The 14,850-nt window shown below is 41.3% G+C and overlaps 1 protein-coding gene across 1 annotated transcript in view; it reads left to right on the top strand.

The window, feature by feature from the left end:
* The first annotated feature begins 637 nt into the window (after positions 1 to 637).
* Positions 638 to 14,850, top strand: part of LOC115177542 (oxidation resistance protein 1) — a 191,058-nt gene continuing 176,845 nt past the window's right edge. The window contains exon 1 of the mRNA XM_029738428.1: positions 638 to 746. The gene's annotated coding sequence lies outside the window, so the exon portion shown is untranslated. The remainder of the gene's footprint in view (positions 747 to 14,850) is intronic.

Here is a 14,850-nt window from a genome sequence, read left to right as displayed (position 1 = left end):
ACACTTCTGGTTGTCTACAGCCTTAATAACAGCAACAGGCAGACAGCCGGTAGCCTAGTGACACAGCAATGTTGTGGTGCTGCTGCTCTGAGTAACTAACTCATTGAAGTCTTTGAGACAGCTTTGTGGTAGTGACAGAGCAGTCCTCTGCTGTGTCCCAGAAGGAAAGCTGCCAAGCTGCCAACACACTAGGGCCTGGCTATCCATGGCATGCGCCACCCTGCCCCCTTTCCTCATTCCTCCATCTCTCTCTCCCTCCATCTCTCCCTCCATCCATCACTAGAACCCCTGCTTTCTTCTCTGAATTGACCACCACTGTCTGTCTGCTCTATATCCCTTCACACAGACATCAGCTCTCCTGTCTCATAGTCTGATAAATGTATAGGTCGCTACTGCATTGGTATGATGAACAACTGACGTGTTGTAATTTCCCCACCTATCCAATCCGCCTCGTCACAACCAATTTGCAATATATCTCTCCTCCAGCGCCTCGATGCATCCCTCCCTTTGCTATAGAGTAGGGTTATGTCGGTGTTGGTTTGATCCGATCCTCCCCTGCTCCTCTTCTTCGTGATGGTAGTTTCTATTACGAGAGGGTCAAATTACTCCGCATGTCTCAACTGTTCCCACTTTCTGCTATGATGCTGCACGCTTGCAGAATAATTCAGACTGAATTCTGTTTCACACCGACTGAGAATGTTTGTAAACAACTGAACCCGGGTCATTGCACGAGCTCCCTTCTGAAAGTAAGTAACGACGCGAGTTTGTAGTTTTATTGTGGGACTGACGCGTAGGCTATCGCCTGTGATGTTTTTGAAACGATGCACGCACCGGCTTATATTTTGAAGAGTTACATTTTATACATGGAAATATATGTATTCCCGCAAGTAATGTATATTCAATGCATTGACATTTTGTTCACTAATTAACATGTTATATACAACCCCTCGCAAAGCTTTGAGAAAACAGCTGAAACGATGCTTCAGCAGAACAGTGCACGCACGCAAATACCTGCATTAGCAGTTAAAAGACAGGTAACAGTCTTGACATTGAACCACCACATTTGGTACACTAAAAATATCTGTTAAATTCGTGTATTCTTCAGAATGCCGCGCGCTGTATCAAATTGTTCGGTGAGCTAGGCTGTCGTTGTTTCGGAAGATATTATAGTTTATGCTATAGCCTGTACAGTAGCCATACTAGTACTGTATATAATTGTCCAGCAGCCTCGAAGTAGGCTAGTTTTTGAAGTATAAGCTGTAAAAAGGATGACACGGGAACAGGGGCATAATAATAACATTATACATGTTACTCCACACGTACATGTTACTACACACGTACATGTTACTACACACGTACATGTGACACGTGAACATGTGATTGTATTACAATGGTAACATAATGTGCAATGATGCAATCCCCATATTATTTTAATGTTAGTTCAATAATTAATGGTGGGAGACTGGATAGAAAGTTATCTCTGGAATGCATTCGGTGGGGAATGGAATGAATGATGCCTGCCTGCATACACATTACTCATCACTGTCTGGCTGTCTGCCTGTCTGTCTGTCTGCCTTAAACACTAATTCGCCCTAACTATAGCCATCTGGCCTGCCACTCTTTATAGAGATAATATCCATCCACAGCAATCGAGCTGCATAATGCATCAAGGTAGCCAACAGCTGAACATGTGACATGCATGGAACTTGTACAGTATGTGTTTGTTTCAGTCATTGGTTATTTATTTTCTACATGCACCCCATGCCATGGCATTGCCCCTGTTCCACTAAGGAACTCAAGACTCAAGGTCAAGACAAGCACCACAAGGGCAGACAGACCTTGGTCACAGTCACACTTCATTTGGATAGTCCCTAAAGATCAGGGATGTATAAGGGATGTAGTATAAGATACATCATGTAATCTTTACAATAAAAAAAATACATATTTTAGTCATTTAAATAACTCTCATTCAAAAGTTATACCATCTCTCAGCTTAAAGCTGCAATATGTAACTTTTGGAAATGTGTGTTATCAATCTATCATTCTCATTGAAAGCAAGTCAATCAATCAATCACATTTTATTTATAAAGCCCTTTTTACATCAGCAGATGTCACAAAGTGCTTATACAGAAACCCAGCCTAAAACCCCAAACAGCAAGCAATGCAGATGTAGAAGCACGTTGGCTAGGAAAAACTCCCTAGAAAGGCAGAAACCTAGGAAGAAACCTAGAGGAACTAGGCTCTGAGGGATTGTCTCTTCTGGCTGTGCCAGGTGGAGATTTTAAGAGTGCATGGCCATTACGGACAGATCGTTCTTCAAGATGTTCAAATGTTCATAGATGACCAGCAGAGTCAAATAATAATCACAGTGGTTGTAGAGGGTGCAACAGGTCAGCACCTCAGGAGTAAATGTCAGTTGGCTTTTCATAGCCGAGCATTCAGAGGTCGAGACAGCAGGTGCGGTAGAGAGAGAGAGAGGGTGGAAAACAGTAGGTCCTGGACAAGGTAGCACCTCCGGTGAACAGGTCAGGGTTCCATAGCCGCAGGCAGAACAGTTGAAACTGGAGCAGCAGCACGACAAGGTGGACTGGGGACAGGGACAGCCAGGAGTCATCAGGCCAGGTAGTCCTGAGGCATGGTGCTAGGGCTCAGGTCCTGAGGGAAGGAGGGGGAGGGATAAAGTAGATCTATTCTATGTGCATTATTTCTATGCTTCCTCTTAAGTTTTGTTTTTGTGTCTTTTACTTTCAGTTTTGTACACCAGCTGAAAATACAATGATTCTCTACACTATACTTGCTTGTTTTGTCACATCAACTGAAATTAGGCGCACTATTAGAATTTTTGCAACCAGAAAATGGGGGAGCTATTTCTGTATAGTGCATCTTCAACTCTAAAACCAATTCCTCTTGACCTCAAATGGATAATTGACTTCAGCTCATGCAATTCCAATTGGAAGATGTTGAGATCTAATCATGTTTGAGTAAACAATACAAGTCATTTCAGACATTGGTATAATGTAATTGTATGGGGCTAACACACCTTCCATCCTGAGTCACGAGTCAATGTGCTGTGATTATGCATGCTCTTGCTAGACTTGATTAAAACACATACTCTCAGTGATGTGCATCCCAAATGGCATCATATTCCCTATGCAGTGTACTCCTTTTTACCCAAAAGTAGTGCACTGCAGTATATAGGGAATAGGGTTCCATTTGGAATGCAACCCACTGAACGCTGCCTGGTACAACACTGGTTATTATTATCCTACTCCCTGTCTATGAAATTGGAAGCATTCTCATTTCTCAGAGCTGAAATGACAACAGTAGGCCTATATCATCACTAAAGGCACTATTGCCGTGAAAACTACCTTGAGCAGTTGACAATTGAATCAGGAATGCATGTCATAAAACAACTGAAAGCATAGGAGCTACAAAAATGTGACTTTATGCTCACAGGTAACCACCACCTCAAACAGGCATGGGTGGGGTGTACAGTAGGATAGACTCTACCATGGGGGGGACATTGCAGAGGGCACTTACACTGGTATAGTCCAATCAGTCTAAAGACTAGGGCCATTCATACTATACTGAGTACCAGTGTGACTGTTAATATGCATATATTTAATTTTAAACTACCATGTTGTACTCTCTGCTACTATATGATTCATTTTCTACCCTGTTCATCAGAGATCATATAAAATCATTCAGATTGAGTCACACTATGACAGATCATCAGCCTATTAACTTTATGAGCATGGAGAGTCACTTCTCAGTATCGTACCTGTTGGTTTGTGGCCTCTCTCTCCCATCCTCTCAGCCTGTCTGTCTGTTCATGGTTGTCACTGATAACACCAAACAAAGTCTTAACACATGGAACACACCTTCATGAACCAAAGTCTCTGTGATGAAATTAAAGACATTTAAGCTGAAAGCACTCAAATTGGCCAGCTAGTTTGCCAGGGGTGGTGTGTGCTGTTGCCCAGAACCTTACTTACAGTCCTTTGCACATCTATCTTTGCTCTCTTCTTGACTGGTGGCATTGTGAACTTGCTAACCCTATGATGAAGACTAAGACAGGGATTGTGCAAGTAATAATGTAACTAGCAAGTATTCTTGGCTTCAAAACATTCACCGTTTTTCACTCCTGCTTCTAACACTGGAGGGGACATGTCCCCCCTGTCCTCCCCCCCAGCTCCTACGCCCTTGCAGACAGGAATTTATACACACACAATGTCAGGCAATACTATTCAATGGTCATCAGCTCCAGTTTCCAGTCTTAGACGATGATTAAACATAGATGCATTAGGATTGTCCTGCTGGGGTTTTGATCCTCTGAGTGTATGGGTGAGAACCACTAGACTGTAAAATCCTGTGGGCTACGCCATTTAATACGTTTCAATCAATCCATCCATCAATCAATCAGTCAGTCACTCAACCAATCAATCAATCAACTTTTTTTATAAAGTTTTTTTTTACCAATGCACTTATGCTTGACCTAAAATGTTCTGCATTTTATAATTCCCTATGATGTTATTTGGTAAGACAACAACCCTGTGCCAATGTTGGTCACTGTCTGACTGTGCTTTAGGATTTTGCTAACAGTGAAAGTTCTAGATTAAAGGATTTACTTTCTAACAGCTTTTTCAGAGTGTTGAGTCATGATGCTTGTTGCTGTGTTTTATCCTGATGAAAAGAGCTGTTCAATTTTACAGAGAGGGATGGGGAGCGAGACATATTAAAACAGCAAGAAAAGCACTCAAATAATGACAAGGGAAGAGACTGCATAGTTGCTTTCTGTTCTGATTACAGGAAATGCACATTTCATTTATTCTCTGTGACAAGAACATTTCAAAGAAAGGCATTCTCTCATTATTGCTTCATGAGCCTTCTGGCTTTAAACCCCCTAACACACTTCTCAGTTTTTGAAAACCTTGGTGATAGAGAAGAAACCACATTTAAGGGAAGGGGGATACCTAGTCAGTTGTACAACTGAATGTATTCAACTGAAATGTGTCTTCCGCATTTAACCCAACCCCTCTGAATCAGAGAGGTGCAGGGGGCTGCCTTAATCGACATCCATGTCTTCAGCGCCCGGGGAACAGTGGGTTAACTGCCTTGCTCAGAAGCAGAACAACAGATTTTTACCTTATCAGCTTCGGGGATTCGATCCAGCAATCTTTCGGTTACTGGCCCAACGCTCTAACCACTAGGCTACCTGCAGCCCCGGACACCAGTCAGGTTGACATAAATCTCAAAAAGGGATACAGTAGATGCCATCCTCTGCGAACCAATTGCTCGACAAAAATAAGGGTAGAAAATTAATCCCTTAACTCATCTGAATCTCTCAACTCAATCCGTCAACTCATTTGAATCCCTCAACTCAATCCCTCAACTCAGCTGAATCCCTCAACTCAATCCCTCAACTCATCTGAATCTCTCAACTTAATCCGTCAACTCAGCTGAATCCCTCAACTCAATCCCTCAACTCATCTGACCCTCAACCCCTCAACCCATCTGACCCTTAAATCAATAGACCATGCAGTAATGACCACAAGCTCTATAGACAATAGCTCGATACAGAAATTACCAGCTTTGTGTTAGTTGCATTGCGACAGACAGGCAGGGTTTATAACAGCTTTACATACATACTACGTACAGCCCACAGTAAACGGCATCATGGGACTGGTTGTGGCTTACAGAGGATTAAGCACAGCTAAGCTTATGTAAACCCAGCCCATTGACCCCACAGCCGCTCCGCCCCTCCCAGACTGGCCCGTACTGGCCACTCATCCTCTGTCCCTGCCAGGCCTCAGCCTATAGACCAACCATGTAGGCTATAATGGCACCCGATGTGACCAAAACAGCAGAGAAGTTTAGCCTTGCACTTCAACGCTCTTAGATGTTGCGGAAATTGACCCACTATGTCTTTACTTGGTGCATGCAAAGTCATCTAGCTGAGTCCACCTTTAAGGGCGCATATAATTAACTATAAACTGTGTAGACTCTTGGTGAACCTGATTATTAATATGACAGATACTGACATGATAAATCACAGGCTGGTGTTACGTACAGTAACATGATGGGTTGATGTTGTAATGCTGGCCGTCAACCGTGTTGTCATGAATCACACAGCACTTAACCAAAATGAACCGTCCTCTGAGCCTTCCGTTCTGCTTTCTATGGCTTCACCAACCAATTGAATCATGCTTTTGGAACAAATCAAACAATTCATTTGATGGAAGGAGGCCCCAAGAGCATTTGTCCCTGTCAGTTTAATATCATTTTGTATAATGAGTCAGCCTGTACTGAGTTGATGTCTCTAACTTGCATTGACAGTGTCCTACCACCTTGCCAGGAGCTACTGCTGCTCTATGTCTACAGCAGAGGTTGTGTCCCTAGTTACAGATCTGAACTCCAATGATTGGCTGTGTCTAGAGATCTGAACTCCAATGATTGGCTTTGTCCCTACCAGAGATCTGAACTCCAATGATTGGCTTTGTCCTTACCAGATATCTGAACTCTGAATCTACATACAGTACAGTAGAAAGTTCCACATTATCAATAAACAATTGGAATAACTTGTATACATTTTTTAATAAAGAAGAAAACATTTGCTGAACTGTGAACCTGCAGGGACATCAGTCAGTGATATGACATTAGACATAGAAAGAGAGTATAAACCATATATTTAAAGTAACCATAGATACAGACAACTAGTCGACTGAAATAGCAGAAATGACTTGAGAAGGCCCTCCTAGTAGGCCTGTATTGTTAGTGTCTGTCCCATCCAGACCTACTCTAGGTCAAAGACAGGAGTTGAATAATTAATTAAAAACAACCGTGTCGTTATCAGAGCCCCAAGGACTGGTAATAGATATACTGTAGTGGTCATGTGTCTGTCTGACCCTGCTGTGTTTAAAGAAATAATCCACTCAAAAACAATATTTGTGTATTTTTTTCATTAGTCCACTGTTAATGCAGTCCCATAATGTTTTACATGCCAGCAGTCAAGTTTTCAAGGTATTGAACTTTCAAGAATCAAAGTGTCACTTGTCACATCAAAGTGACACTTTGCTCCTTGAAAATCCTATATCTTGAAAACTGGACTGCTGACATGCAAAACATTGTCTGTCTGTGGGGTTGTTTAGTGGAATTTACAAATAGCACTATCACATTCTTAAAATCATTCTTTAATGTTTTTTGCTGTTGATCTTTAAAGGGTGGTTTCCTGGACACACATTAAGCCTAGTCCTGGACTAAAAAGCAAGCTCAATGGAGAATGTCATCACTTTCCAACCTCATTCACTATCTCCAGCTCCATCCCAGTGTTCCCCAGTGGCGGTCGGTGCCGTTTATGATGTGGGAGAACAATTTTTATTGTCATGAGCTTGGTCTTATTTCTATTACAGCATATTGGATGACTGTCATTTATATTCCATTCACCCAGTTCGATGTAACATCGATAGGTTTAGGCTACTACATTATACTAGAATTGTCCCTATACCTATCATGAGGTTGCTACAACCTAGCCTATGAATTAAAGTTTACAATGTCGGTGCACACAGGTCAAGGGTATATTCATTAGTCCAACAGTTGCAAATTAGAGTTTCTATTGGACAAATTCGGGTATGTTTATCTTTGTTCCGTTTTCTTTCGTTTAAGAAACGTTTTTCAACAGAATTGGCGGAATGAATACACCGCGTATCACACGTAAACACAGTTCACTTTCATAGCAGCCACGTTGTATTCCTTCTCGCATCTATGTGCTCTCCTCTCACCTTTTCCCTATGTTTGTGGACTTCAATGCCCAACACATCAACTGTATAAGATCAGGCAAAAAAAACTTTCCAAGCCAAACCATATCATAACTTCTTCACACAGACTGCATTGTTATCATCATATTAGAAAAAGTAACATCATAGTCAACATAGCTAATAGAACTAACACATTAGTGAACCTGCTACAATCATGCAGTAACGTTACAGTGTTTAGTCAGTAAGCAGTTTAGCAGTTACACCGGTGGGCCCAAGTGGCAATAAATTAGTAAAACCAAAAGCTTACCCTGACTTGGAAGGGTTCCAGTGTTGTGTTGAATAGTCATAGCCAGCTAGCTAATGTAAACTGAAAGTGAAAAACAATGACTAAATCTATCTCGCTTGCGTGTCCTTAATTTTTGAAGAAATTAATTTGTTAAAAACTGTTCAACTATTATCTTTCTCTCAATTTGAGTCAACAACTCACCACATTTTGTGCATTGCAGTCTTAGCTGTAGTTTATGCTTTCAGTACTAGATTAATTCTATGATCCTTTGATTGGGTGGACATCATGTCAGTTCATGCTGCAAGAGCTCTGATAGGTTGGAGGACGTCCTCTGGAAGTTGTCATAATTACTGTGTAAGTCCATGGAAGGGGTTGAGAACCATGAGCCTCCTAGGTTTAGGTTTTGTATTGAAGTCAATGTACCCGGAGGAGGACAGAAGCTAGCTGTTCTCTGGCTACACCATGGCGCTACCCTACAGAGTGCTGTTGAGGCTACTGTGGACCTTCATTGCAAAACAGTGTGTTTTAATCAATTATTTGGTGGCGTGAATATATTTAGTAATTTATTTTCTAAAAAGGACAACTTTTTAAATGTTTTACCTTTTTAGTTTTATGAAATTCACTGAGGAGGATGGTCCTCCCCTTCCTCCTCAGAGGAGCCTCCACTGTTGTCCACATGTGAAAACGGCACATTTCTATAATTTGTAGTAACAAATATGAAGTAAAAATGTTCTACCTGATGACATCATCAAAAGTTAAAACATTAAAATAAACAGTGATTTTAAACACTGTGAGATTCATGGTGACGCGGGGGAGCAAGAAAATAGTTTCTGGCTAGAAACTCGTTGCAAGTTTTGAAAATCACAGTTTCAAAATAAAAAAATCCTACTCGATGATACCTTAGGGAAGGATATTTTCGTAGAAACATGCCATTTTCACATAATATTATGTAGACACTGGTATGGCTATGAGATGATGAGTATGAGGTTGAAAAGAGGTGGAATTTCCCTTTAATATGTGAATTCATTATCATATTTTGTGCGTTTTGTACAACTGTTGTTAATGGCACAGTTATGTGTCGCAGCTTTTCTTCTAAACCTAAAGAGCCAAAAGTAGCTTTTATAACATAGGCCTACTGCGTCCCACAATAGTTTTTCATAACACCGTAGGCTCAGTCATTGACGCTGCTGTCATGTCTCCTTCAGAATAGGACCCATCAACCATTCTCAAGGACGTTGCTTTGGTCTGAACATAACACTCACGGGGATAACATGAATTAACTTAGCACCAATAAAACAACACTGTGTGCTCGTAGAGGATGAATAATAGAGAATGTTGTTTTTGAATGGCCTATCAACCTTGTAGCATTCAAAGATGCATCATTCTGCTTTCTAGCACAGTATGCTTTCAAATCCTTCATTTTGCTCACTGTGTGACCCCAATGAGGATTTTGTCATCGCTTTGCCAACTTTTGTTTCTCCTAAAAACACGTCAGGTTTTCAAATACAGTTTCATGTGTCTTCATTCTTAAAGAATTTGCCTTATAGTTTGGTGTTTTGAAAGATCATGTTATATTGCTGTTGCTTTTGAGTCTAGCTAAATGTCCACATAAGTCCACTTTTGGCAGACATATTCATATTGCTATAAAACTCCTGTATTATGATCCAGATTAGCAGAGCCGTTATGTAAATGCTCACAATGTGTCTTTACAGGTTCACAATTCAGTACATCATTATTGGATTGCGTTGAAATAGTAGTTTATAACCTATTAAATGACTCAAGCCTGTAGTTTTATACTGTATGTGTTTCATTTGAAGGGGTAATTCAAGTAACATTTATGACCTCACATATTTTTCAACCTTATTATAGTGACTTGGCAATAAACAGTCAGAGGAAGTAGGCCTCCCTAGTGGAGCCGTGGTCTGAGGCAGTGCTAGCTGTGCCACTAGAGATTCTGGTTCGAGTCCAGCCTCTGTTGCAGCCGGCCGCGACCGGGAGACCCATGGGGCGGCGCACAGTTGGCCCAGCGTCGTCCGGGTTAGGGGAGGGTTTGGCCCGGCAGGGATGTCCTTGTCCCATCGTGCTCTGGCGACCCCTGTGGCGGGCCGGGCGCAATGCACGCTGACACGGTGACAAGCCTTGTGCTCCTATTCATTTGTATTTATTTGTCTTGCGCGGTTGTCGGAAGTGCACTTGATTCAGAAGCCCTGCGCGTGCTGGGTAGGCAAAGTGTTCCCATTTTTAACAATTGAATTTGTCTGAAGGGATAAACTCCACCTACTCGGTGGACCAGAAGAGCTGTGGCTACATCAAGAGAGCCTACTGTGCTGGCCAATCGGCAACTTTTGAAACCATGACCAGAGAGAGACTGTCAAAGAATACATCAAAGAGCTTCTGTTTTTATGAGTGGGTTCATGTTTATGTTTTTATGTCAACACAATTTTTCTTCAACACTTTTAAAAACATAAAACGCTCTTCTCCCTACTTCCACTCTCACTGCAGCTGCAATGAATGAGTAGCCAAGTGTTTTGATAGCCCTGCGTTTTTATAATTAGCAGCTCATCATGTCTATTTTAATATCGAGGAATATTTAACTTTTTCTGGTCATTTAACAAAATACATTTGTGCATAAGGCAGAAAAGATGCGGTGCGACTCAAGTTTAGCCATCAGGTGGAGGACAGTGTCCCCTCTCTGGTCAGTCTCACCGGAGGAAAGGAGAGAGCAGGGACTGTGAGAGGTGGACCCTCTGCTGCCAGAGAGGAAGAGGTGGCGGTTTCACTCTCGCCAAATCTGTTCAAAATAAGCCCAATGCGTTTCTATGGGCTTATTTTGGACCTAAGCTTGTCGCCTGCCTTCCCACCTTTGGGACAACAACTCCCATTGGTAGGGTGGAGACTTGAGCATCTCATCATTATATACAGATCTCTACTGCTGCGCTCTCCCTCCTTCCGCTGAGACTTACTATCAGATGCTGGTACCATCAGTCCAGTAAAATAAAAAAGCAAATTATTTCAATTTTTGCTCAGCTGTGCCTCGCAAGTGATACAGCAAGTGATTTATTTTGTTATCAAATCTCAAGTGTTTTATATAATATGGTCTGAGAATAACAATATTGGCAGTCCAAACATAGCCAATATGCTGTGAAAATGTATAAGGCTGCACAAACCTCATTCCTACAGAACTGTTTTTATTAGGTTAAAGGTAGACTCTTAAGAGTGTTGAAGCGTGAGGCTCAACTTCTCCACAGTTTTGAACCCCTGGCTACCACACTGTAACAGCATGAAGCGAACCCGTGCCAGGGTTGCCATGTCTGTCGTTTTCCCGTGAAATTGGGCTACTTTGAAAAAGATGTCGTGGGTGAAAATGTATTGGTTGCGGGCTGTGAGATTTTGGGCTACTTATAAATTGCACTGCGGACGCCATGGCATTTCTCTTTAAAAAAATATAAATTAATTTCACTGTGACCTGCTGCTGCTGACTATTAGGCAGTGAAGGCTGTTGCTGAGTCAGTGAGTGAGTCAGTGAGTGGAGGGAGGGAGGGGGATGGCTGAAGGAGTGTGTGTTGAGCACAGTCATTGGGTGTGTTGAGAGAGTGCTGCTGCAGGCAGTCATGACAAGTGATGTGAGAACAACAAACTAATTAACTAGCACTAGCTAGCTACTTACTTCTCGCTCATTCTTGTTTTCCTCGTTCATTGTATCCTGACTGCACCCAGTCCTACCAATCATTACTAGAGCCAACACAGCAAGGGAAAGAAACTGAGAAATAATCATCGGACAGTTTCAGAGAGAGGGAGCGAGGGTTGAACAATGTGCTTTCTCTCTAGGTATGTAGTCAGGGCTCAAAATTAAGGGCGTCCCGGGACAAAAATAAAATATGTCTGGGACGGTTCAAACAGACTCTGGGACAGTTCTGGAACGATTGATCCAATATAAAAAAAATGTAGACAGCCATGACGCTAAGGCAACAGATCAGAACGTTTAGCTCAGAATATTAATAAACTATTATTTGTTCACATTAGAAGCACATCACATGCGCACACGGCAGTAGGCTATGCGCAAATGTTCCAAAATGCAATTAGTGTCACGGTTGTCGTAGGAAGGCGCGGACCAAAGTGCAGCGTGTGTGTCGTTCCACATTTTATTTTCACTGTGAAACTATGCAATACATATAAATAAACTGAATAACAAAACAACAAACCATGACGCAGAGGTAAAACATACACTAACTCAAAGACAATCTCCCACAAACCCAGGTGGGAAAAACACCTACTTAAGTATGATCTCCAATTAGAGACAACGAGGAGCTTTCTAATTGGAGATCATCCTAAACGAAACCCAACATAGATATACAAAACTAGAACATAACAACATAGAAAACCCCCTGTCACGCCCTGACCTACTCTACCATAGAAAATAACAGCTTTCTATGGTCAGGCCGTGACAATTAGTGGGAACACACTGTTCTAAAAAATGCACCGCACATGCGAGCGGTTTCATGTGACATAGATGAAAATATCTGTTAGAAATGTAGTGAGGGGAGATCTAAAGATGCAACAACTAGCATGGGTTGCTAATATGACTAGGATTGTGTCTTTGCCTTCTAGACAATGAAAGAAAGTTGATATGAAAACCAATAGAACAATAGAAAATGCTGGTTTCAATGACACAAAGTGTTAATAAAATAATTCCCTCAACATATGGTCTGATTTTGGCAAGACATGCCTCCTAAGATGAAATAAAACCTCCAGGTTTTAAACAGTTAAGTTTATGGTTAAATAGTTTCAAAATGCTGACTGCCTTGCAAGGTGGATGATGTATGCAGTGCGCTACAGTCACTGGCCTTTCTCTCTGCTCTTGTGACCATTTGATCTGAACAAACCATGCCTAGAGTATGTCAAGAGATTCAAGCCTTTAGAAGTTCATGTTAATTATCCTACATTGTAATTGTCAAAATGACTGGCTTATCTAGGCCAGTGGAGGCTGCTGAGGGGAGAACGGCTATAATTTTCAAATGTTTGATACCATTCCATTCACTCCAATCTACGCCATTCCAGCCACTATTATGAGCCGTCCTCCCCTCAACAGCCTCCACTGATCTAGGCCAAATTAAAAGTCTCATTAAAGCTTGGCTACAATTTCTGATGCCTCCCTCATGTCAGTCAGCATCGGCGTGGACATGAGAGTCTGTAGCCAATATGCATATAGCCTAGGCTACACTTTTACATGTAGGCTAATTATTTATTCATATTTAGCGTATGCAAAATACATCTATTTCTGCCTCAGTTGACAGCCCCAATTATCGATTTCAGTAGTAGGCTAGTCTTATTAGCCTTTTAGATCACCTATGAGTAGACCCATGTTGGCATCTCCCCCCCAAAAAATGTAATCCATATTTTAATTTGGGACAGTTCATCTTCAGTGTGGGACGGTTTAAACTGCACTTCGGGATGATTCTGGGACAGTGATGAAAAAAGTCTCGAGCCTGTATCTTGCAAGCTAGCTAGCTAACATTGGCCAGAAAGTTGAAGTCAGAGGAGAGAGAGAGAGCGGTGTGCAGCGGCGCAGAGGTGAGGACAGAGAGGAACCGATGAACTCCATTACAGTCTATCAAATGATAGTAGTGATTGATTAATAGTAGAATAATACTCTCTTGATGTACTGGACTCATGATGGGGCTCCTCACTCTCTTTCTTTTCCATCTTCTTCCAGAAGGATGGATGACTGGGTGCTGCAGCCACACATTAATTTACATGTTTTATGACATAAAAGAAGCCAAAAAGCAAACTGTTGGGGCTTTTCTAGTTTTACGATTATTTTAGAGCAATGTGACTTGCATTAACACTATTTCACAATGTTTAACATTGTGTTAATGCCATTTCACAGTAATGTTTTATGAAAAGACGTACTCAGCTTGCTTTGATTGTGAAAGTGATCTTGACTCAGAAAAGGTTGGTGACCACTGCCCTAGACTGATTATTATAGGAGGTGTCATTGGATACATATACAGAGTGTATTATATTACTAGTATTATGGTGTGTTATGTGAAGTAGATTATTGTGCTGTACTATGGTTTTATGTCAGTACAGCTATTTATCAGGCTCATATGGAAATATGCTTTAAATACTAGCTAGAGCATCGATTTGTTAATGCTTCAGCCAGTGTGAACAACATCATACTATACAGAACAAAACTAATGGTTCAACCAGTGTGAACAACATCATACTATACAGAACAAAACAACTTTTTTTTACTTTAAAATCTGTCATTCTGTTACCAAACTGCATCTCCACTGTTCCTCAAGTAAAACATGTTTTATGGTCAGTGGAAATTGTTCAATGTAGTCCTTGTGCATAGAGTTGTATGGTTTGTTTAACTTTGTTATCATTGGTTTTGGTTTGACATACATTTGAAAGTGAGAAATCGGAGCCTCAGTGTTACTCTGTTACTGTGGAATTGCCCTTATTTTAGATTATTGGAGTAATAGAACAGATACATTGATAAACTCTAAGGCCACTACAATTGATGTATTGGTCTGCTTCTCTCTAGTGTGATAAATATATGATTTAATGTTATATAATATCTTGAATTATGTAAATATTTTATATCCCATTGCCTGTATAGACAGTTGTTGGTTGATTGTCTCCTGGCTCCAGTCTGAGGTGTTTTTGCCGAATCTGAGTTATTCTGACATCCAGTTGTTGATACACACACACACACACACACACACACACACACACACACACACACACACACACACACACAAGGAGATGGAAACAAGAAGGAGAGGGAAACAAGAAGCCCTGGGA

The sequence above is a fragment of the Salmo trutta genome, chromosome 37 (genome assembly GCF_901001165.1).
Source record: "Salmo trutta chromosome 37, fSalTru1.1, whole genome shotgun sequence".
Taxonomy (NCBI): Eukaryota; Metazoa; Chordata; class Actinopteri; order Salmoniformes; family Salmonidae; genus Salmo; species Salmo trutta.
Note: the sequence above shows the minus strand (reverse complement) of the source record. Positions and strands in the feature narration are given on the sequence as shown.